The 22,653-nt window shown below is 45.1% G+C and overlaps 1 protein-coding gene across 14 annotated transcripts in view; it reads left to right on the top strand.

The window, feature by feature from the left end:
* Positions 1-22,653, top strand: part of RBFOX2 (RNA binding fox-1 homolog 2) — a 251,988-nt gene that overhangs the window by 48,962 nt on the left and 180,373 nt on the right. Inside the window, exon 1 of one of the 14 annotated variants that reach the window (XM_075123559.1) lies at positions 6,666-6,790. The exons of the other annotated variants lie outside the window; for them this stretch is intronic. The gene's annotated coding sequence lies outside the window, so the exon portion shown is untranslated. Of the gene's footprint in view, positions 1-6,665; positions 6,791-22,653 lie in introns of those variants that run through there. 14 annotated transcript variants of the gene reach the window in all.

The following is a 22,653-nucleotide window of genomic DNA, read 5'->3' as shown; positions in this document are numbered from 1 at the left end:
TCATGCAACAAATTAAAATGAGTTATTGAATAAATAATCAGACTCAAATCAAAGAACTTCCTCAAGAACGGTTACCGAAAGGAGGTAGTGTTTATCGTAGCTTGGGCCCAGAGTAAATCTGGCAGCAGCTTGGGGGAGAGGTTGGTGAGACTATACCATGAGCTTGGCAACTGTGAAACTAATCTTTGGCCCTCATGAGGCATGTGCAAATCCCCATACGGGACAGAATTATTCAGAGGATCCATTGGGACAAACAAAAAATGTGAACCAGGTGCAAATACCATATACCCTGTGAGGCCATGGACACTGGTCACAATTTCAGCTTGTACATAAACAGCATCAGTTAATCATAGGGCCTGCTATGGCAGCTGTACCCTGATAGATCACGAGGACACTGCAGGTGGGCACAGGAGCCAATGGATCAGCCAGTGTGTGTGCTGGCAACTCTACACAGTCCAGTCATGACCTCTCCATGAAGGTGCGCACAGGTGTCAACATATTAGCCAAAACGTGTATAGGCATTTCAGATGGCAATTTACTTCATGGAGGTTTCCTGGCAAGCCAGGCAACCTCACTTTTTAACGGTCACGTTTTCATTTTAGTAAATCTCTCTGTAAAATGATTTTCCTTCCATATTTGCTCCTCGTTATTTCTTGATCTATTAGGGTTTTTTCCTAGTCTCACTTTTGGCTCTGGGGCAGATGAAATTCAGACCTGGCTTTCAAACTAATGAGATTTCAAGCTTTTAGCTAATCTGATTGGGAGCCTCTAATCTGATAGCAGTAGAAAGCAAAGTCCTCTGTAGCCACAGGCTGGGTCTGGTGTTGTAGAGACGGCGGTGTGCAACCTATCACCTGGTTCTTTGCAGCGCAGGGCAAAGGAGGTTAGGTTTAGTAATTCAGGCTCCATGCTAAAGTAATTGAGATGCAGAAGCAGCAATTTGGTCTGTTGAATGAGATTTCTCCCCGCACTCTGACTGGGAGCTGGATTTGAATTGGTGGTTTAGGTTCAGAGCCACAGAGGGATTTAGGTATTGCAATGCTGAACTTTTACTTCAAAAATGTAGGTGCAAAAGAGTTTAGGTGCCTACAAAAACAACGAGGAGTCCGGTGGCACCTTAAAGATGAACAGATTTATTTGGGCATAAGCTTTCGTGGTACAGGGTTCAGCGACAGCCAGGCAGGAGTTTTGTAGATCGTAGTGGAGCATAAGTCTCGGAGTTAGGTGCCTAAATACCTTTATGTGTCCGGGCCTTAGTGTTTAAAAGCTGCATAGCTAACTCTTTTCTGAGACGTCACATTTATTTCTCTTTAAGAACTGTGCTGATTTCTTACCAAGTCATTTTTTATCAGAAATGGCAAAACTGAATTTTACTTTCTGGATAAAAGTGCTCAGGGATAACTCAACCTTTCTTCCATTTCTTCCTGTATGCCTTTTTTACACCTTTGAACTGTAAGTGCCATTAATTGACATCTGTAAACCTTTCACTGTGTTGTCCTTACACCATCTAGTGGATAAACCTTATCCATACATTCTTGACTGTTTCAGTTTTGTCACCTTTCCTTCTTCCTCCCTTCCAGGTAACTGTTCAAGGCCAGGGGATTAGGGTTCAGGAGGGGGTGTGGGGTCTGGGAGGGAGTTTGGTGCAGGAGGGGGATTGTGATCTGGGGCAGGTGGTTGGGGTGGAGGAGGAGGTGCGAGGTGCAGGCTCTGGCTGGGAGGCACTTACCACAGGCAGCTTCCGGCCAGCGGTGCAGCAGGGCTCAGGCAGGCTGCCTTCATGCCGTGGCCACATGCCGCTCCCGGAAGCGGCTGGCTACTGGCACATTTCTGCGGCCCCCGGCTGGAGTGGGACAGCATGTATCTGTGCGCTGCCTGCGCCTGCAAGCACTGCCCCCGTAGCTCCTATTGGCTGGGAATCGGCCAATGAGAACTGCGGGGACAGTGCTGGGGGTGGGGGTAGTTCACAGACCTGCCTCCCCCCACACCAGGAGCCAGAGAAACATGCCAGCAGCCAGCCACTTCTGGGAGCGGTGTGGGGCCACGGCATGCAGGCACCCTGCCTGAGCACCCTTTTTAGTGGCCCAGAGATCGTTGCCTGTGATTTATTTTTGCAGGGGCCCCCTTGAGCTGGGGCCCTGGGCTGCAGCTCCTAAAGCCCCTGCCTTAATCAGCCTCTGCCTTAATCCAGCCCTGCTCGCGGACCCCAGTTTGAGAACTGCTGCTCTCTGTGCTGTTCAGCCCTGGCCCCTCTGCTGAGTCTGCCAACAAAGGGACCAATTGTGGTGGTTTCTGTGATATAAATACTTGCCCCTTAGGCACTGAACTGAGACTTCCAGAGCACATTTCATGTGTCCTGCTAAATGTCTCTTAGATACTATAGGCATGTCAATACAAGGAAATTGACCTTCATTGCTATAGTGGAATAACTCCCCCATGTGGACACTCTGTTCTGGAATAAATGTGACTTTATTCCAGAATAATTACTCCAAATTACTCCACTTACTTCCAAATAGTTATTTTGTTGTGACTCTGCCAGTCAGTTTCCCTGCTTTGTATTTTTCTAGTGCTTTTCATGCCAAAGTGCTTTATAAACAATATCTAGAATTTGCTTCAGCCACTTCTGGGGTGAAGTATGCCCTTTCCCCAGTGTCAATTGAATATGGTACTCTTCCTCATTTTGTTCCAGACTGCTGAGTAGCATAGCTATGTGCCATATTCTACAGGCAGAATGTAATTGCACAAATTGGAACTGGGCCACAAAAGTGATCTTCAGCTACCATAAAGAGCTAGGGTTTAGAGTGTTAGTTTGAAGCCTCATTTAAAAGATTGCACCTCCAGGAATACAGAGTTGTAACATCATACTAATTTGGAGGGGAAAGTGCCATCTATCTTATCACAACGGCTACTTCATGCAGTAGAACAATTTCCCTTGCTGGTTTCCCATCCAAGTACTTGCCAGGTCTGACCTTACTCTTTTTATGAGTACAGATGAGAATATAGTCCAAGGTAGTATGGCTGCATATGGTAACTGCTAGAAACAACTTTCAGTCACTGCCCCTTTGAGCTGGCTTCAACCTCGGGGTAAAATTTATCTAACCCAGGGGTTCCCAAACATTTTTCATCCTTTTTTCTCTTTGGTATCTGACTAAATGTCTCTCGTTTCTGGTATTACTGGAAAGCCACCGCCAGAGTGGGAGTACCGTTGCCAGCTTGACCTCTCGTGCTTGGAATGTGCAAGGTCACGCTGTGCAGAGGACGTTATTTTGAGAACAAAATGGTGCCCTCCAGACAGCAAAAGTTCTTGAACAGTGTTTCGACACGTTTCAGCCTTGTTTCAAGGGACAGACCCTGCATAATCCATGACAGGGGTCCAGGAACCACTGATCTAATCCATTTCCAACTGAGCCACTGACCTCTTGCATTCTTATTCACTTATTGTTTTAAAATGTATATTCAGTTTCCTGAGCAACTTAGCCAAAAAGATTTGCGTGTTCGCTCCTACTAATGGTTATGAACTGGTTTGGATGAGACATGCATCACTGGCAGAAGCGTTGAAAACAGGCAGTCTTTTGTGCTGCTTGATCCCTTTCTGGCAACTGGAAAATTCACAGATCTGTGCCTGGTTCTTATAGGCTCAGCACAGCCCTTCCGCCTCCTCCCATTCCCTTGTGATGTGTGGAATTCGGCAAGAAGGCTCTTAGTGAGGAAATCGAGTGAGTTTGCTGCCTCTCCCAGGGGAAGTGCACTGCAGAGCAGCCAAGCTTCCTGGTGTAATCTCCTCACAGATACTTTACCTGTCGGGGGGAGTGGGGGAGTCTCTGCTGTGTACAGCATCTTCATGCCTTCTTCATTTGGGAAATGGGGCAGCTAGCATGGTCTCCCCATTGCTCTCTGACTGGTTTGGTGTGGGTCTGTTTCCTGTACCTTGGTTGTCCTGTTCCCTTTTGGGAAGGTGGGAAGTGTAGCAATATGAGTTGGGATTCCACATTGGGTGTTAGCCTTTTTTAAGACAATACTGGGGCAGGAAAATATCTGAGATTCAAAGGGAGTGGGGGAATAGTTCAGCCTTATCTGTCTTGTCTATCATGGTAGTGCCTAGGAGCCCCAGTCATAGTTTAGGACCCTATTGTGCTAGGCTCTGTACAAACACAGAGCAAAGAGGTTACATTCTTAGGGCTTGTCTACACAAGGAGTTATTCTGGGATAGCTATTCCTGACTAACTCCATGTGTGCATGTAGTTATTCTGCAATAAAATCCTCCCCTGCACATAAGATCAGATGCGTTGAGGTTAGAGTTGTTAAACCTTCTACTTCACTACTTTTCCAGCTTTTTGTCAGCAAGGAGTAAAATGTTCGTACTCTGTACTAGACAGGCCCGGTAACGTGGTCTGTTGTTGACCTAACGTGCAACTTCTTGCAGAAAATAGAGATTCCGTTTAGAAAACGGCAAGATAAATATGTGGGCAAAAATAATCTGAAAGAGAAATTTAAAGGAAGGGAGAAATCTGGGAAGCAGTGGTGGTGAAAGTTATTGAGGAGTGATATTGACTGATGTGGTAGACATGAGATTAAAATGTAGCATGGTCGCAACAACAAACCAGTGTAACTTAAGAGTGCGTACATAAAGCCTTTTAACAGAGTTGGAAGGGAAGAGACCTTCTTGAGACATCTCTCATACACAAACGCGGCTTAATATGTCCAGGTCTGTGCACCTCCGTGTCGGAAAGATAGTGACAGATTGGAAGGCATTAAAAGCAACGTAAATTATGAAGCTATGGAAGAAGAGTAAGAGTCAAATATTCCTTAAGGAAAGAATTTATAGGGAAGAGCCAGGCAGAGGCTGAAGCTGGTATAGCACATGCTGAGGCACTTTAAGCAGGTGTAGCCGCCTGGGTGAGGGCAGAAGGGGAAGAGGAAAGATGGGACCCACCTGGGCCTACCTCTTCGCCTCCAGTGCCACCTACTCTCAGACCCAGAACTGTGCAGAGGAGATCCCTCTGGGGATACTAGGAGGACCCATGTAAAATCCAAACCCTTACTCCAGCCGTTGGACCATCCAGCCCATTTCCCTGCCAACGCAGGAGTGTTCCCTCCAGTGCTAGTGCTCTGAGTCTAGCCTTTCATGTCCCAAACAATGGGACAACCACGATTTCTATTGAGAAACTAGACGAATAGAGCTCACTGTCAGAAAGCGAGTATTCAGCCTAGATTTCCCTGTTCTCAGTCTGAGCTCATGCTCCTAGTTAGACCCCCTTGTAAACACCAAGGAAGGTGAGGAACAGGGGGGTCTGACTAGGAGTACTGAGCTCAAATTGAGAACAGGGAAATCTAGGCTGACAGAAGGTGATCAGTCTGAGGCTCATGGGGTCAGAACTAAAAATGTGCAAACTTAATGTCTGTCTTGTGTAGGGATATTTTTTCTTAAGAATATTTAGAGTGATAGTGCGGGGAGCAAAACCCCATGGGAGATGGGAAGTTGTCAGCTCCCTGTGTATCTGTAGTTATCCTATCATTTGATATCTTTTGAACTGGAAAAAAAATCACTTAAATATCTTACATTTATTTAACATTTTTGATTCTGAAAGATCCCAAGACACTTTACAGACTTCCTCTCTGGATCTCTATAAATATCTGCACACATCACAGCAACAACCACATAGCTGACTGCAACGTTTTTTTAAACTGGATGCTGCAACACCACACAGCAGTAGATCATTTGTTTTTAGTTCTGAAGTCCCAGTTCTGACGTGAGCCGCACAGCAGTCGGCACAAAGAAAAGGAGTTTTCGGGAGGAGGCACCTCTGGCTGTATATGGGATTGATGTCATTACATTATTAGGAAAACTGTTACTGAACAGAACCAATAAAGGGCCTGCTGTGTGCCACGTGGGAGGAGATAGCTGATCCGTGTGGCTGTATCTGTGTTTTGCCAGAAGAGGGCACCCAGTGCACAGTAAGTGCCAAATGTAAAAGTGGAAACAATTCAAGACTCCAGAGCTGGATCTGTCTACAGAATGGATGTATAGAAAAGCCAAGAGTAGGAGCGCAAAGATTCCTCCTTCCTCTCCTGAAAGCCATTCTCATTTTCTAAGTGAGTCTTTTAGACTCTTCTGTCACTACAAATTTGTTTCAGAGGAACAGCCGTGTTAGTCTGTATTCGCAAAAAGAAAAGGAGTACTTGTGGCACCTTAGAGACTAACCAATTTATTTGAGCATGAGCTTTTTACAAATTTGTTGTGTGCAGTATTGTTGTAGTGTGTCAGTCCCAGGATATTAGAGACACAGTATGAGTAGGTAATCTCTTTAATTGGACCAATTTCTGTTGGTGAAAGAGACAAGCTCTCGAGCTTACATGGAACTCTTCTTCAGGTCTGGGAAATGTACTCAGAGTGTCAACCAAAAATTTGTAACTACTGCTGTGGAACAGGAATGTTGTAAGGTTTGGGGAGAAGATGGAAAGTAGAGGGTAGAAGCTGACTGGTTGTGTGAAGGAGTTAGTGACTAGGAAGTGGGAAAAGGCATGATAAAGTAAGTGTACTAACATCTAGTAAGCATTTAGTTACTGCTTCTCTCTGTGGATGTGTAGGAGGCAAATCTTGACAAGAGAAATCTTATTTTTGGAGGTGGGAAGAAAATGCTATGACCAATTCCGCACAGAGCCAGGAGAACCCAATGCAGGCTTCTGCGTGTGCATTGGTTGATAATGGGTCTGTTATCCCCAAATACAATCTGTTTTGGAATAGGACAGAGACTTAATCTGAGGAGCTGTGAGCGCTTTTGCTGGCAAGGTATGTAAGAAAAGGTTTTAATCATGGAACAGTCTCTATCTGGTTGCCGAATACCTATATGTCCAAGGTGGTGGACAAAGGGGAAAATACAAGAGGGTCTTGCTGAGAAATGTTGGGAATAGACAACTGACCCTTTTGTGGGAAAGAGGCTGGTTGGGCACCAGGGCTGTTCTGAACTTAGCATGCTGTTGGTTTTGAGCCTGCATTATCATTATGAATATTTGAGCGTGCTGTCAAGCATCATTCCTACTCAGTGTTTTATATATAATGAGAGAGTCACTGATCTGATCTAGGTACATCCCCCTTCAGGCCCCTAACCACCCTAGTTTCCCTAGAGACCACTCTGTAGGGAACACCTACTTTCTCCACTGCAATCAGCCTACCATAATCTATAACACCATTTATAGGAATAGAAGAGGGAACAGGACTCCCACTCCTCAACCCCTTCTCCAGTGGTATGAAAACAGGTGTCTCCATCTATATCATAACAGCCATGACAGATTGAAGGCTAAGGCCCTTCTGTCTGGGTTATTAATTGTAATACTGGAGGTCTCCTGTGGCTGACATATGATGTGTCCATCCAGGTGCCAGGCAGCTGGGTGGGTCGTTTCTTTGAGACCTCTGTCCCACAGCTTTCTGTGTTTTTCTTGCCTGACTTAATACCTGAGGGCTGAAGGAAGCTCTGGACTCCAGTTACAGGCCTTTCTTCTGCCTGGCATGGATAAGCTGGGCCAGGCTGTGAACCCCAGAAACCAGCTCACTTGTACGACTCCCCCATAAGGTTCAGTGGCCAGAATTTAATCTCTTTAGCTCACTTGAAGAGGGATTCCTCCCTCTCACCATACGTAGCCTTGCCCCCATCTCCTGTTACACAAATAAAATTGGACCAACAACCTTCAGCATCAGTATTTCCTCACTCCAGGGAGCTCTGTTGCTTGCTTTTACCCATGTGCTATTGGGAACTGCTTTTACCCATGTTACCCCCAGTATAGTTATTGCTCTATGCCTCTTCCTTTCCTTCTTGCACCTCATGCTGCTGTACTACCCTGAGAATGAAATGAATGGGAATTTCCTAACTACAGCTATTCTGCTTACTTTTCCTGCTTGGTAAACAAGCAACTCTGCATTTGCTGGTGCAAGATGGTGCATTTAAGAATCCGGTCTCCTGTCACTAAACAGATGCTTCTTAAGAAAGAACAGTGGATGGAGGATATTCATGCCCTTTCTAAAAGAGAGGGTTGCTTTCGGCATAGAGTTAGGGTCTAGGATAACACTGCCTGGAGCAGGCATTTACCAGATGGATTCTGCTCCCCAGAGATTTCTGGATGTACAGGAACTCCTCACTTAGTCGTCCCGGTTGACATTGTTTTGTTGTGACCTTGCGGATCAAGTAGGGAACATGCTCGTTTAAAGTTGCACAACGCTCCCTTATAACGTCGTTTGGCAGCCGCCTGCTTTGTCCACTGCTTGCAGGAAGAGCGGCCGGTTGCAGCTAGCAGGTGGGGGCTTGGAACCAGGGTGGACTTGCAGCTCCCGTATCAGCTCCCTGCTCCCCTAAGTTCTCTGTGCTGCAGCCGCCCAGCCCAGCGGGCTACCAATTGTTGGCAGTTCAGCTGTCCCTCCCCCCACTGCCATGTGCTGCTCCTGCCCTCTGCCTTGGAGCTGCTCCCCGAACCTCCTGCTTGCTGTGCAGGGGAGGGGGAAGAGGTGGGCTAATGTCAGGGTGTCCCCCTCCCCCCTACTCCTGCCCCCCCCTTGCCCCTTCTCCATATAGAGCAGGATGGGGACAGGACAGGGCTCCTGAGAGCTTGCTGGCCCTAGCTGCTGTCTCAACTTCTTGATTTTTTTTAAAGGCAATGTGCTTTGAATGGGATCAGCGTACTTAAAGGGGCAATGCACATCTCTCTCCCCCACACACAGGGTGTGTGTGTATGTCTCTGTCTCTGTCTGCCATGCTGCCTCCCCTCCCTTCATTCATGCTGCCTTGTAGAGTGTGAGGCTACATTAACAACAATGTGTTAACCCTTGAGGGCTCAGCTGAATGCTAGTTCATAGTTTAGCAGTAAGGCATTCCCTGGGAAATATCCCACCCTCTTCCACTCTCTAACTTCACCACCTCAACCAAGCTTCACAATCATCATTGCGGTGTACGGTATTACATTGTTGGTTTAAAACTTATACGCGCTGTGTGTGTGTGTGTATATAAATAGTTTTTTGTCTGGTGAAAAAAATTTCCCTGGAACTTAGTCCCCCCTATTTACATTAATTCTTATGGGGAAATTGGATTTGCTTAAAGTTGCATTTTTCAGGAACATAACTACAATGTTAAGCAAGGAGTTACTCTGTGTGTGTGTGTGTGTGTGTGTGTGTGTGTGGTGGGGGAACTGCTGTAGACACTATTTTGATTCATTCCATTAGTGGATTAATCGGCAATGTCCTGGCTTAACTCTCCTACATTTCCCAATGGATCTCAGGAGGTGCTGGCACAAGCAACAATGTCTTTGTGGGATGGCAGGCGGGAGGAAAGAAGTTGAAAGGCAACGTCTTTGAAAACAGTCCAGTTAAGCGTTGTCAGTAGGAGTGACGTGGCAGGTGAAAGTGTGCTTTGATTCTGCTGCCATTTTGCTGGGGTGTGTGTGTACATTTAATGTCCTTGGAGTGTGGTCTGCTGTGCTAATTTGATATAGAAAAAAAATATTTCTCTATTTTGCATTAATTGCCGGCTGGATTATGTTTTTCAAGAAGTCTGTAATTAGAGGACAAGGGTTCTCTTTCTAACAAAGGTCAGAGGCTGCTATCTCCTGAGACTTGCGGTAAAATGAACAGAACTGTCTGGCAGATTTTAGCTGAAAATTTGAGCAGATGCCATGTAGTTGTTTACTGGGCGGGGGGACCCATCTCTTCTTCCACCCCCCCCCTTTTACTAGGCCAGCCAATCATTGGGGAGTGGATTTAGCTGCTGCTGCCACCACCCACACAGGAGCCGGGCTTGTAGCTCTTGGCGGTTTTAGCAGGAATTTGACTTTTTAACTCTTCGGTGGCTTTGAATGGTGATGAGCTGCACTGTTGATTGTGTGGGGCTGAGCTGCATTTGCTCTCTGTCTAATGCAGATTTTCTGAATGATTTGTTGCTGATGAGTCCAGTTGAAAATCCCACAAGGATGATAATGAGGAGAAGCTTAAGTAACTGCTCTGTAATACGTCCTAACCTCTTGGGCTTCATCATCACTCCCCTGTTACAGCCTGGATGCCTGGGTTACACATTTTTACATGTCAACAAAGCAGCCATGGGAAACGCCTATTACTTTTCATGATTGTCATCTGTATTTACGAGGCACCTAACACCCTGGCACCTAAGCATACTTGATATAGGTTTAAAATAGTACGAAACAATTTCACGTGATAGGGGAACGTGTCTTTTCCAAACCTGTGTAGCAACCAACTCTGATCCTTTGCAAGGATCTGAGAAGATGGCTAGCAGCCAGAAGAGTAAATGTTATGGGATTCAAAAGCTTTCTGTTGAAAGCTTGGATGAAGGAGATGTCTTATATGTTGTGGTGTATGGGGCCAGGTTTGGGCTGTCGTGTTTCCTGCTGATTGGCATTTCAGAGCTGACTGCTGTGAGCTTCATCCTAAGGACAAATAGCTGATGCACTCTCTCTGAGAGCGGTGGTTGTGGTTGGGCACAGAAGGAGTGCTGGTCTCTGAGATACAGTCCAAATTATTTTGGGCTCTGTAGATAGTAGCCAACACTTTGATTTTTCACTCAAAAGTTAATCTAATTACTTCACAATACGCAACACAGGTGTAATGTATTCTTAGTGGTCAATGCTACATAAAGGGTAAACAACTGCATTTAGCATAATTTGGAGCTTTTAACTGTCCTTCAGATTTAGCATTAGGGCAGACCTAATGTTCTCATCTTTCTTGCCACTTTCCTGTTTGGGGTTGGTGGCTTTTTATAGCCGCCTTCTAAAACTCATCATTGTGCACCAGGCTGTTGTGCCGATTGGTGTCTCTGAGCTTCGCTGATACATGTACCGAGTCTTAGGTCTCCCCCTTGGTCATCTGTCCCCTTGAGTCAACCTATCTGTGCATGTGTCTGCCTTCAAATTTGCCCCCACCCAGTGTAAGCAACCCACTACAGCAACACAGTAAAATCACCTCCCTGAATGGTGTAGAGCAATGGCCAACCTATTTAAGTCATTGCAGTGCTAGCGTAGACATTGAATGACCTGAGTTGACCCTAACAGTCCTCCAGCAGCTGGCCCACTTCCTGCGACAGCAATTGCTCTGGTCACAATTTTAAACTCCACTGCGCAGGGGTCATGAGACTGGAAGCCCCATTTTCTCCCCCCCACAGTGTTTTGGAAATGCCTTTTCCTGATTGCCCTCCTTGGCAAGCCCACCTAGAAGCTCACCCTTGTTGTGTGCAACTATCCATGCTGGCTTCTTTCACAGAGAGGGGTACTAAATGCACTCCTGCCTGGAGTAGAAGGGGAAGTACTGGGGATCCTGGGCCTGTTGAGGGGGAGGAGGCTGTGCAAGCCTGCGACATTCCCCTCGTACAATGTGAACAGATGAGCAGCTGTGTCCCCTCAAATCTCCAGTCTCAGGTGCCTTTTAAACTGCTTCACTGTGAGAACAACCATTCCTGGCCTGCTCACACACAGCCTCCAGCATGTAAATTGCTCCCAGTTATATTGTATGGGCTTTCTAGCTAACCACTCATGAATTACATTACACGGCAACACCAGCAAATCCCCAGTCCCAGACCTTCCCCCAGAATTGTGCATCTTGTACTGCTCAGCTCTCTCCTTCTGGACAATACAAGCTCATAGAAAGTCCGTCATTTCATTAATAGAAAATGATATGCACAAGCAGTTACCTCAAGTGGAGGTTCCCAAACACTTTAATCAAAACATACTGGCTTAGATAAAACAATAAAACAAGTTTATTAACTACAGAAAGAAAGATTTTAAGTAATTACAAGTAATGAAGCATAAAAGTAAGAATTAGTTACAAAGAAAATAAAAGGTAAAACACAAACTAATCCAAAATTTAGCAAATTAAATGAATTCAGAGCAAAGGTTTTTCTCACCACAAGCTTTTTGCAATCTTACTGGCTGGAGATTGCATTCCATCCCAACCAGGACCACTCTCCCAGTTTAATGTTCCTTTAGGCGTAGTTGCTGCCATGAGGAGAGAGGAATGGAAGAGAGAGGTAATTTATATTGTGTCCTCTATTCTTAATCCTCCAAGAGAAGAGAAAGCTATATCTCCAGCTGGGGTACAGGCAACAGCCAGTCTGTTACACGGGAACTCCCAGCTGTTCCATTGCCAAAAGGTAAATTTCTCGTTCACACCTTTCTTTCTGCCAATGAATGGCCATTTACTCAGGTGATCTGATTATGCTGACACATCGCTGAGGTGCTGACTCACTTTTTGTCTCCGAGAAACTGGTTTGGGATGTTTCCCTAGATATGGAATATGCTTTGCTAAAATCATACAGTAAAACCGTATACATTTACATACTGTATTGCCACACATTTTACTAAGACGATAATGTTCAGCAGATTATGAGTTTTCAAATGGTACCTCACAAGGCATACTTTGTACAAAATGTATCATAGTCTTGTAAAAGTGGTGAACATTGGGTACTGTCTGTGTCACAAAGCCCAGCTACGGACCAGCTATAGAAATGTGGACATCTTCAAGCAGATTGTATGAGGGAATGCAGGCAAAGGATTACGACAGGGATCAGCAGCAATTCCACGTGAAAGCGAAGGAACTCTGTCAGGGATACCACAAGGCCAGAGAATGCAACAATAGATCGGATGCTGCACTGCAGACCTGTTGTTTTTATAAGAAACTGCTTGCCTTACTTGGCAGAGACACTGCTAGCACCCCACAGACTACTCGGAGGAGCCTGAGACAGAGGTCCCTGCTGTGAACAACGAGGAGGAGGAGGAGGGAGACATGGCAGGAGACCCTAGCCATGCTGCAAGCCAGGTCGTGTTTGAGACTCTGTCACAATCTAGCCAATTTTCCCGAGCAAGCATAGATGATCCTGAAAAAGCGGACGGGAACTCTGGTAAGTGTGTGTGTGTGTTTTCCCTTACAGTGTTTAATTTTAAAGATGGTGCCAGCCCATCCCCCAGTTAACAAGACAAAGGTATTGAATTTTCATTGTTTTACTTGTAGGAGAAGAGGTATTGGTACAACAAACAGAACAAAAGTTGGCGTCTGCTTTCATTCACCTGTTGGGTTAGGTGGGAGGGGATACATGGAGCAGTTTGTTTATGTGCATAGGGATGTCGCTTTTATTCTCCTGAGAGATCTCAATGAAACGTTCAAGGAGATAGCAGAGGACTGTAGACTGAAGGTTTCTAGGGATGGCTGCCTTATTTCCTTCTCCACAGTAGGCCACTTCCACACGCTGCTCTGCGATGAGTTTGGCTGGCACCATTGCAGTAAATGGGCTAGCAGCATCTGGGCCTGGGGGTCTTCTGGGTGCCAGTAGCAGCTGTGCTCTCTGTGGGTCTGCAGCCCTCAGAAGTGAGATATCTGCTAAACTAGTGCCAGTGTTCAATGCCATTGCCCTGTGCTCCTACCCATGGAATATGGAACAGAATTTTATATCTTCATGCAACAGAAAATCCTCCCCCCCACACCCTTGCCATACTTACCACAGGTAGATCTGGAGAGCAGTGTTGTGCTGAGGTACTCCAAAGCTCCGGCGTGTCAATAAGCATTTCTTAAGTGTTTATGGGAATAGGGGAAGGGAATTTTGAAACTTATCTTTCCCTGTCCCCTTGTGACTGTAAATCCAGAGGCACATCTGTTTTTATCAGGAGCTTCTAGTGTGGTAGCCTTTTGGGGGGGCGTCCCCCTCCCCACCAACAGAACACCTGACCCTAATGAAGATGAGAAAGAAGAGGACTAGGGAGGACATGTTCTGTGAGATCCTTCAAGCCCTTTCTGGATCAGACCATAAACAAAGGGCTTGGGTGGGGAATATGACCAAAAGCATGGAAAAAGACAGAGAACAGGACATAGGCCCAGGAGTTCCATCAGGGACAAGGAGTGGGAAGTGCACTAGGAAGTAATGGGTCTTCTCAGGTAGCAAATCCAAATGCTCCAGACCCTGGTTGATCTACAGGACAGGTCCAAAAATCCTGGACTCTCCGCCCTTTGCAGTCCTCTGAGAACTCCATCGTCACTGCTCCCTACACCTCCATCAGAACATGTGGCATCCCAGGGTGGTCATTTACCCCAACCACTTCACACTGGGGGGCAGCAAGGAAAACCGCCACTTCACATGCGCTGACTGGTGAGAACCACGGCTGGTGTATGTATAGCCCTAAAGGACAACATTTGTGCATTCAAATGGATGTAAATGTTTATTTCCTTTCTAATTTTAATTTTTCGCACTGTTAATTTGTTAAAATTTGTATATCATTGCCTGTGGTTTTATTAGCACATTGGTTTTTCTGACCTGTTTTTTCCTACTCAATAAAGTTCTATTTTTCAAGACTCAAATTGTTTATTAGTGTACAAGAAATCCTGTAGAATGCATAGTGCTAGTCAAAGGAAACAGTACTTGTAAATGCACACTAAGCACCACAGAACCAGCTTCAGGAAAATACCCCGACATATTTCTAAATGTATAGCAAGCACTACATGGTCTCAGCAGCACTCATTGTAAGTAAACACCACCAGTATCCCTTCAAACTACCAAAAACACATTCAGCAGTCATTTTGTACCTGCTGAGCTGGTAATCGAATCTTTCCTTGGTGCTCTTGAGGTAGCCAGCATATGACATCAGGAGCAAGAGGTAGGTTGGGTCACCTAGAATCGTTATTGCCCTTTCGGTATTGGCAGTGGTAATGCACCAGCTGGGAAAGAATGTCCCTGCCTGCAGCTTTCGGAACAGTCCTGTGTTCTTAAAGATGTGAATTCGTTCACTACCTCTGACCAGCTCACACTGAATATCAGTGATGTGTCCCTGGTGATCCACCAATGCTTGCATAGCTGTAGAAAAGTAGCCCTTTCTGTTGACGTATTCTGTGGCAAGGTGGAGTGGTGCCAGTGTAAGGATCTGTATTGGCCCACCACAATTCAGGAACCCCATTGCTGCAAATCCATTCACTGTTTCCTGCACTTTGCTGAGAGTCACAGTCCTGCATAGCAGGAGACGATTAATGGCCCTGCATACTTGGATGACAGTGGCCTGCACTATGGATTTTCTAACCCCAACTTATGGTCCACTGACCAATAGCAATCCAGTGTGGAAAGCTTCCAGAGTGCAATTGACACTCTCTTCTCCTCTGTCAGTGAAGCTCTCATTCTGGCATTTGTGTGTTGGAGTACTGGGGTGAGTTCGATATACAGATGCAGGAATGTGGCCTGGTGCAGCCGAAAGTTGGCAGCAAATGCGCATCGTTCCAAACCTGCGTTACAATGAGACACACCCCCCCGCGCGCCCAGTCCGTGCTCGTTTCTCAGGCCCAGAAGTGGTGCTCCACTGTGTTCCCACCAACAACCTTGAGTTGTTTTTCCGGTGTCCCACAGCAAACTATCCTCAAAGAAAGCATCATGGCCCCTGTGAGTCTGCAAATACAGAAGAACTGTGCATCCTGTATTTGCCATGTGCATGAGACCCATGCAGAGTGGTGTGTGCTTCTGTCAGAGATGCGGGTTTGTGGGATTTTTAAAGAGAGATGCAAAAATTGATGAGATATGGATGGCATTATGGGATGGAGAAAGTTGTATGCTGGGAATTTGACCCCTAGCACACAAGAAACCCCGGGTGAGTCATTTCTATCCCACAACACACTATGAAAATTTCCCAAAAGGCACTATGCTGGACGGTGACATGGGGCACACTGGGAGACCAACCCTAGTGCTCTGTATTTTGCATCAACACAAGCACTCCTGGTGAGTATGCACAGTGCTGACGCAAGTAGCCAAGTATGTACACACCCCAGCGGTATACCAACTTTGGCTGCTGTACACCAACATAGCTTGTGTCGACTACAGTTTGTAGTGTAGGTATGGTTTGGGACATATCCCACTTTGGTCCTTCTGTATGTGGTTTGAGAGCTGTGGATACACATATCACAAACTTTTAGTTCTATAAATGGCAGTCTCCCCTTGATTTTTCTCTACTCCAATGCTCTACGGGTATCAGCTTTCCCTTAAATCTGTATATGGTTTTCTTCCTCCTTCCCCTACTTACAATATAATTGTTACTATGCTTCACAGAAGTCTTTTAGCAATTGTTTTAATTTCAGCCTTCCTTCTGGGGATTCCCTTCAGACCCCACTAGTGTTGCACCTTAATTAACTGGAGGAGTCATAGAATCATAAAATATCAGGGTTCGAAAGGACCTCAGGAGGTCATCTAGTCCAACCCCCTGCTCAAAGCAGGACCAATCCCCAGCTAAATCATCCCAGCCAGGGCTTTGTCAAGCCTGACCTTAAAAACCTCAAAGGAAGGAGATTCCACCACCTCCCTAAGTAATGCATTCCAGTGCTTCACCACCCTCCTATTGAAAAAGTTTTTCCTAATATCCAACCTAAACCTCACCCAGTGCAACTTGAGACCATTAGTCCTTGTTCTGTCATCTGCTACCACTGAGAACAGTCTAGATCCATCCTCTTTGGAACACCCTTTCAGGTAGTTGAAAGCAGCTACCAAATCCCCCCTCATTCTTCTCTTCCACAGACTAAACAATCCCAGTTTCCTCAGCCTCTCCTCATAACTCATGTGTTCCAGTCCCCTAATCATTTTTGTTGCCCTCCGCTGGATGCTTTCCAATTTTTCAACATCCTTCTTGTAGTGTGGGGCCCAAAACTGGACACACTACTCCAGATGAGGCCTCACCAGTGTCGAATAGAGGGGAACGATCACGTCCCTCGATCTGCTGGCAATGCCCCTACTTATACATCCCAAAATGCCGTTGGCCTTCTTGGCAACAAGGGCACACTGTTGACTCATATCCAGCTTCTTGTCCACTGTAACCCCTAAGTCCTTTTCTGCAGAACTGCTGCCTAGCCAGTCAGTCCCTAGTCTGTAGCGGTGCATGGGATTCTTCCGTCCTAAGTGCAGGAGTCTGCACTTGTCCTTGTCAAACCCCATCAGATCTCTTTTGGCCCAGTCCTCTAATTTGTCTAGATCCCTCTGTATCTTATCCCTACCCTCCAGCGTATCTACCACACCTCCCAGTTTAGTGTCATTTGCAGACTTGCTGAGGGTGCAGTCCACGCCATCCTCCAGATCATTAATGAAGATATTGAACAAAACCGGCCCCAGGACCGACCCTTGGGGCACTCCGCTTGATACCGGCTGCCAACTAGACATGGAGCCATTGATCACTACCTGTTGAGCCCAACGATCTAGCCAGCTTTCTCTCCACCTTCTAGTCCATTCATCCAGCCCATACTTCTTTAACTTGATGTCAAGAATACTATGGGTAACCGTATCAAAAGCTTTGCTTAAGTCGAGGAATAACACAGCCACTGCTTTCCCCTCATCCCCAGAGCCAGTTATCTCGTCATAGAAGGCAATTAGATTAGTCAGGCATGACTTGCCCTTGGTGAATCCATGCTGACTGTTCCTGATCACATTCCTCTCCTACCTGTGAATTATGTACTCGTGTATTGGTCTCTCCAGGATCCCTTCTCACACCAAAACCATGTAACTGGCATGCTGTTGGCAAAAACGAGCTGACAATCCAGACAACTTGTCTTGCTTTAGGTACATAAAGTGTTTGTATAACCTTATTGAATTTTTTCTTTTATAGGGGATCACCACAAAGAAGATAATTAGTTTATAAGAAAAGAACACAGAGAAAAATTAAAGGAACCATGACATAGGATGCAGCTAGCCAATCATGAGTCTGTATAATGCAGAATTTGAAAAATAGTTGGACTTCTGTGCTGTTTTAGGTGTATTTTTAAATTTACTCAATGTGATTTATTAATCTTTGGATCTTCTTGGAAGAGAGAAATCATTGCACACTGTTAAAGGGAGTGTTCAGAATCTGTTCAGCTGCTCAAGGGGCTCTTATAATTACAGAATAAAATTCCTGTCTCCAGTTACATCCATATCCCAGGGCTTGTAAACTGCTTTACATAATATTGAATTAGATCTCAGCAGTATGGGGCTGGCACAGGTAAACGTAATAGCTAACAAGCGTCAGTACTGTCATATTGCCTGGAAAATTAGGATCTCTTTTATTGAAAAAGAATTTGGCCTGGACAAGAGAGCATCTCCTACTTTTTGATTAATGCCCTAGTATCTTTAGGTTTCTCCCACAGAGAAGAAGAAAGGAATTCCTTTAGCTTCTGTAAAGGACGGCATTTTCCCTAGGTTCTGTCCTGAGGTGTCAACATGGGGTATAAGCCAAAATTCTGTAGTGGAATTTTAACATGACTTCCTGGAGCAGAGGGGAGAACTCGGCTGCCCTCTTTCCCACACATACTGCTGTAATATCGCTCCACATACAGCTGATCTGAATTCAGTGGATGGTCTGTGTGTGCACGCTCATGAGTTGCTAATGTGTTAAGATAGCCTGCAGTAGTGGGAGATGGAGGCAAAAAAATTGATTCCTGATTCAAAACCAATGAAAAAAACCTCAGCTGTTAGTGGTTCAGAACAGCAGCAGCTTCCCTTCTTCCTCACCCAAACCACCTATGCCTCAAGCAAGGCAACACCCCTGACATTGCCTGTCTGACCTGGATGTGGCCACAGTTATGCAACACTGGTGACCATTCTGTCATTGAGGTTGGCCCTGAGTTTCCATTTTATAAGCCCTATTTGTGCCCTGTCTAAAATCCACAAACAAATGTGTACCAGCCTCAGCATTGATACATTAAATCGGGGGGAGGGGTAATTTTTCTACCCATTTTCATTTAAATCCAATATGGGGTTCCTGATTTGACACACTAAAAATAGAACAGCATTTGAACTCTGGAGAACGTTTAACGCTTTTTGCTGCTTTATAGGGACAACGGGGGAAAGAATTCCAACTTAATTTTCTGGACTCCCCCAGTCAAAATAATGAGCATAGGATTAAAGTTTAGTTGATTAAACTCTAACTTCAAAAATTATGAAAATTTTGAAATATCCGTGCCTCATGCCAGTCCTAGCAACCCCCTCCCGTGCAGCTCCAAATGTACTAACTTTTTGTGGCCCTTAGTAGGTCTTCCAGTTATGGCATGATGGTGGGGAGGGAATGGATCTTGGGTTGAAGCAGTGAAAAGGAGAATTTAGGGATGATGGTGGTGGGGAGATTCCACCTATACTCCAGACCCTAGGCTTGGTTGGCTCTTCATTCTCCCCTAAAACTTTGTTAGCACCCTCTCGCCCCACTACAAGACTTAATAGGTTCATTGGGGTTCTTGCAACCATCCCACATTCCCTGGAAGCCTAATTAGGTCTGCAGGTGCTGAGAAGTCTTTGTAGGTCCATTGGGAGCTACAGAGGTTTGTCGCGGAACTGACAATCCTATTTAGGGTCATTATGGACAGTTGAATTTCCTAAGGGTTACGAGGGAAGTATCAGGACTTGGGTCTGAAGTATGTTAATGTTTGCAATGAGGGTGGATGTTTGTGGGATTCTTACTGCTCTTCTACATCTCCTAACACTCGTGGGGGTGGGGATTTTCCACTGAGCCTCCTAAGCCTTGGGCAATGAGGGGGACTAGAGCCGCAAAAGTGTTTCAGAATTTGGGGGGCAGTGGATTCATACTGACTTCCTAAGGCTCCTGATAGTGAGTGCGAGCCTCCTATAGCCTTCGTGTGGGAGTGGAATAGCGTGGCCTGGGGCAGCTCTCATTGAAAATGCCAAGGTCAGGGCAGGCTGCAAAAAGGAGAGCAGATTTTCCCAAAACTGGTGGTTAACACTGAAGTTAGACTCACCAATCAGTCAAAAATTGTGCTCCTGATTCCCCACAGTGGTTATCAAGAAACTAAAAAAGAAATCATATATCCCCGTTATTGCATTCCAGTTTTCTGGCTCCCAATCAGCACATAGGTCCACTATAGTGAGAAGTTATTTAAAATTCTGCTCATCATACAAAATGTTCTTCTGACCCCAAAGGGCCAGCTGCTTTGTCAAGTCAATATTAGTTTGGATCTTACCCAAAATACTATGCTGCTAGCCAATTCTTTAGTATCTAAAACTAAAGGTTTAGTATAAAGAAAAAAGAACAACAAGAGTGTTAAATGGTAAAGTAATCAGATACATACAGAGACTTCAGAGTCCATATATCAGGTTCTTAGCAGTATTGGTGAATTTGCTGGCTTGAAAGGCCTTATGGAACACATCCACAGCTTGGATGGGTCATTCAGTCCTTTTTTCAGATCTTCAGTTTATAGCGAAGTTACTGCCTTTTAAATTCTTTTGCCATGTGGCTTGTACTTCCTGTGTCCCAAATACAAGCTTCACAGAACATGGCATGGAAAAGCCTCAGAGTTCTCTGTTCACTGGCCTGCCCCTACAAGTCTTGCTGACTCATAAGGTGTATCCCCTGGCACCTTTCTATGGGTTCATTGTACCGCTGACGACCATTGATGGGCCACTGAACAGGCTAGGCAGTGCTGATGCCAATCTGTCTAGGGGTGTCACCCAGAAACACAGCACACATTTGGAAATACAGATATACCCTACATATCTGTAACTCATAATACAAAGGTGGTACAAACATATAATCAGGATGATTTGCCAAGTATAAAACATTTTCACAGATACCTTTCATGGCATATCTAGAACGATTCATTGCAATTTTATAATACTGGTATTAATAATAATAATATAAAGTGTGTCTCGATTCCATACAGTGTCACAAATAGGGTGAGGTTTTTTTTTTTTTTAAACAAATCCCAAGGCCTTTCAGGAAGTGGGTTTTGGGGGTGTCTCTGACAAACCTCATAAGGCTCACCAGAAGGTTGATGCACTCAGGTAAAGTCCTACTTCCGTGAGCCTCTTAAATTAAAAGCATGGAGATTCACAGTTAAGGCACCCAGACTAATTTACCTGTGTCCTGGCAGGACACCATCCTTGGCAGATTGAATACCAAAAAAGCACCACAGAACATTAGCTATCTGGTGTGTGACTGTATTTCAAAATGTTTGCATTTCTTGCAACATTATCCTTAACTCTGAATTTCTTGAGTTTTAAATTTTGGTTTTGCTAACACTATGTGCTCTCTCAATCTTAACCTCACTTTAACAAATAACTTTGGGAATAACTACAAAGACTGCCTTGCTGGCTTTATATTCACCCGACTTAAGCTACTAATTTGGGAGTGACAGCTAAAAAATGACAGGTTTCAGAGTAACAGCTGTGTTAGTCTGTATTCGCAAAAAGAAAAGGAGTACTTGTGGCACCTTAGAGACTAACCAATTTATTTGAGCATAAGCTTTCGTGAGCTACAGCTCACTTCATCGGATGCTGTGGATGTACTTTCCACAGCTAAAAGATATTTCTCAATACTTGGTTCCTTTGTCCTTGCTATGGACTTCACTTTCCTTGGCTGCAGGTTTGGACAGTAAGGCTGTGAGCTGAGATCTTTTGAAGTATTTATTACCATTGTACAAGGTACTGGTGAAACCTCATCTGGAATACTGTGTGCCGTTCTGGTTTCCCATGTTTAAGAAAGATGAATTTAAATTGGAACAGGTGCAGAGAAGGGCTACTAGGATGATCAGAGGAATGGAGAACCTGGTTTACGAGAGGAGATTTAAGAAGCTTGGCTTGTTTAGCCTAACCAAATGAAGGCTGAAAGGAAATATGATTGCTCTTTATAAATACATCAGAGGGATAAATACCAGGGAGGGAGAGGAGTTATTTAAGTTAAGGACCAATGTGGTCACAAGAACAAATGGATAGAAGCTGGCCATTAACTAGTTTAGGCTTGAAATTAGATGAAGGTTTCTAACCATCAGAGGAGTGAAGTTCTGAAACAGCCTTCCAGGGGGAGCGGTGGGGGCAAAAACCCTAACTGGTTTCACAGGTGAGCTTGATAAGTTTATGGAGGGGTTGGTATGCTGAGATTGCCTACAATGGCACGTGGCCCATCTGTGATTGCTAGTAGCAGATATCCCCAACAGCCAGAGATGGGACACTATATGGGGAGGGCTCTGAGTACTACAGTGATTTCTTTCCAAGGTGTCTGGCTGGTGGGTCTGACTGACATGTTCAGGGTCTAACTGATTGCCATATTTGGGATCAGGAAGGAATTTTCTCCTAGGTCAGATTGGCAAAGACCCTAGAGGGTTTTTGCCTTCCCCTGCAGTGTGAGTCATGGGTCACTTGTTGGTTTGAACTAGAGTAAATGGTGGATTCTCTGTAACTTGAAATCTTTTTAAATCATAGTTTGAGGACTTCAGTAACTCAGCCAGAGGTTATGGGTCTATTACAGGAGTGGGTAGGTGAGGTTCTGTGGCCTGCAAAGTGCGGGAGGTCAGATTTGATTATCACGATGGTCCTTTCTGGCCTGAATCTACATGAAGTATATTTTAAGGCCAGAAAATTAATTTCTGTGTGGCCAGTGGCGGACATCTCCAGCAATGTTCCTGGAAATAGTTTGTTCCATCCACATGTTGGGATATCCTTGCTGTTTGGATTGACGCATTCCCTTTAGCAGGAGGTACTCTCATCCTAAGCAAAAAGAAAAGGAGGACTTGTGGCACCTTAGAGACTAACAAATTTATTTGAGCATAAGCTTTCGTGAGCTGCAGCTCACTTCATCGGTTGCATTCCTACATCCAGTGAAGTGAGCTGTAGCTCACGAAAGCTTATGCTCAAATAAATTGGTTAGTCTCTAAGGTGCCACAAGTACTCCTTTTCTTTT

This window comes from Caretta caretta, chromosome 1 (assembly GCF_965140235.1).
Source record: "Caretta caretta isolate rCarCar2 chromosome 1, rCarCar1.hap1, whole genome shotgun sequence".
Classification (NCBI taxonomy): domain Eukaryota; kingdom Metazoa; phylum Chordata; order Testudines; family Cheloniidae; genus Caretta; species Caretta caretta.
This window is presented reverse-complemented; position numbering and strand designations above follow the sequence as displayed.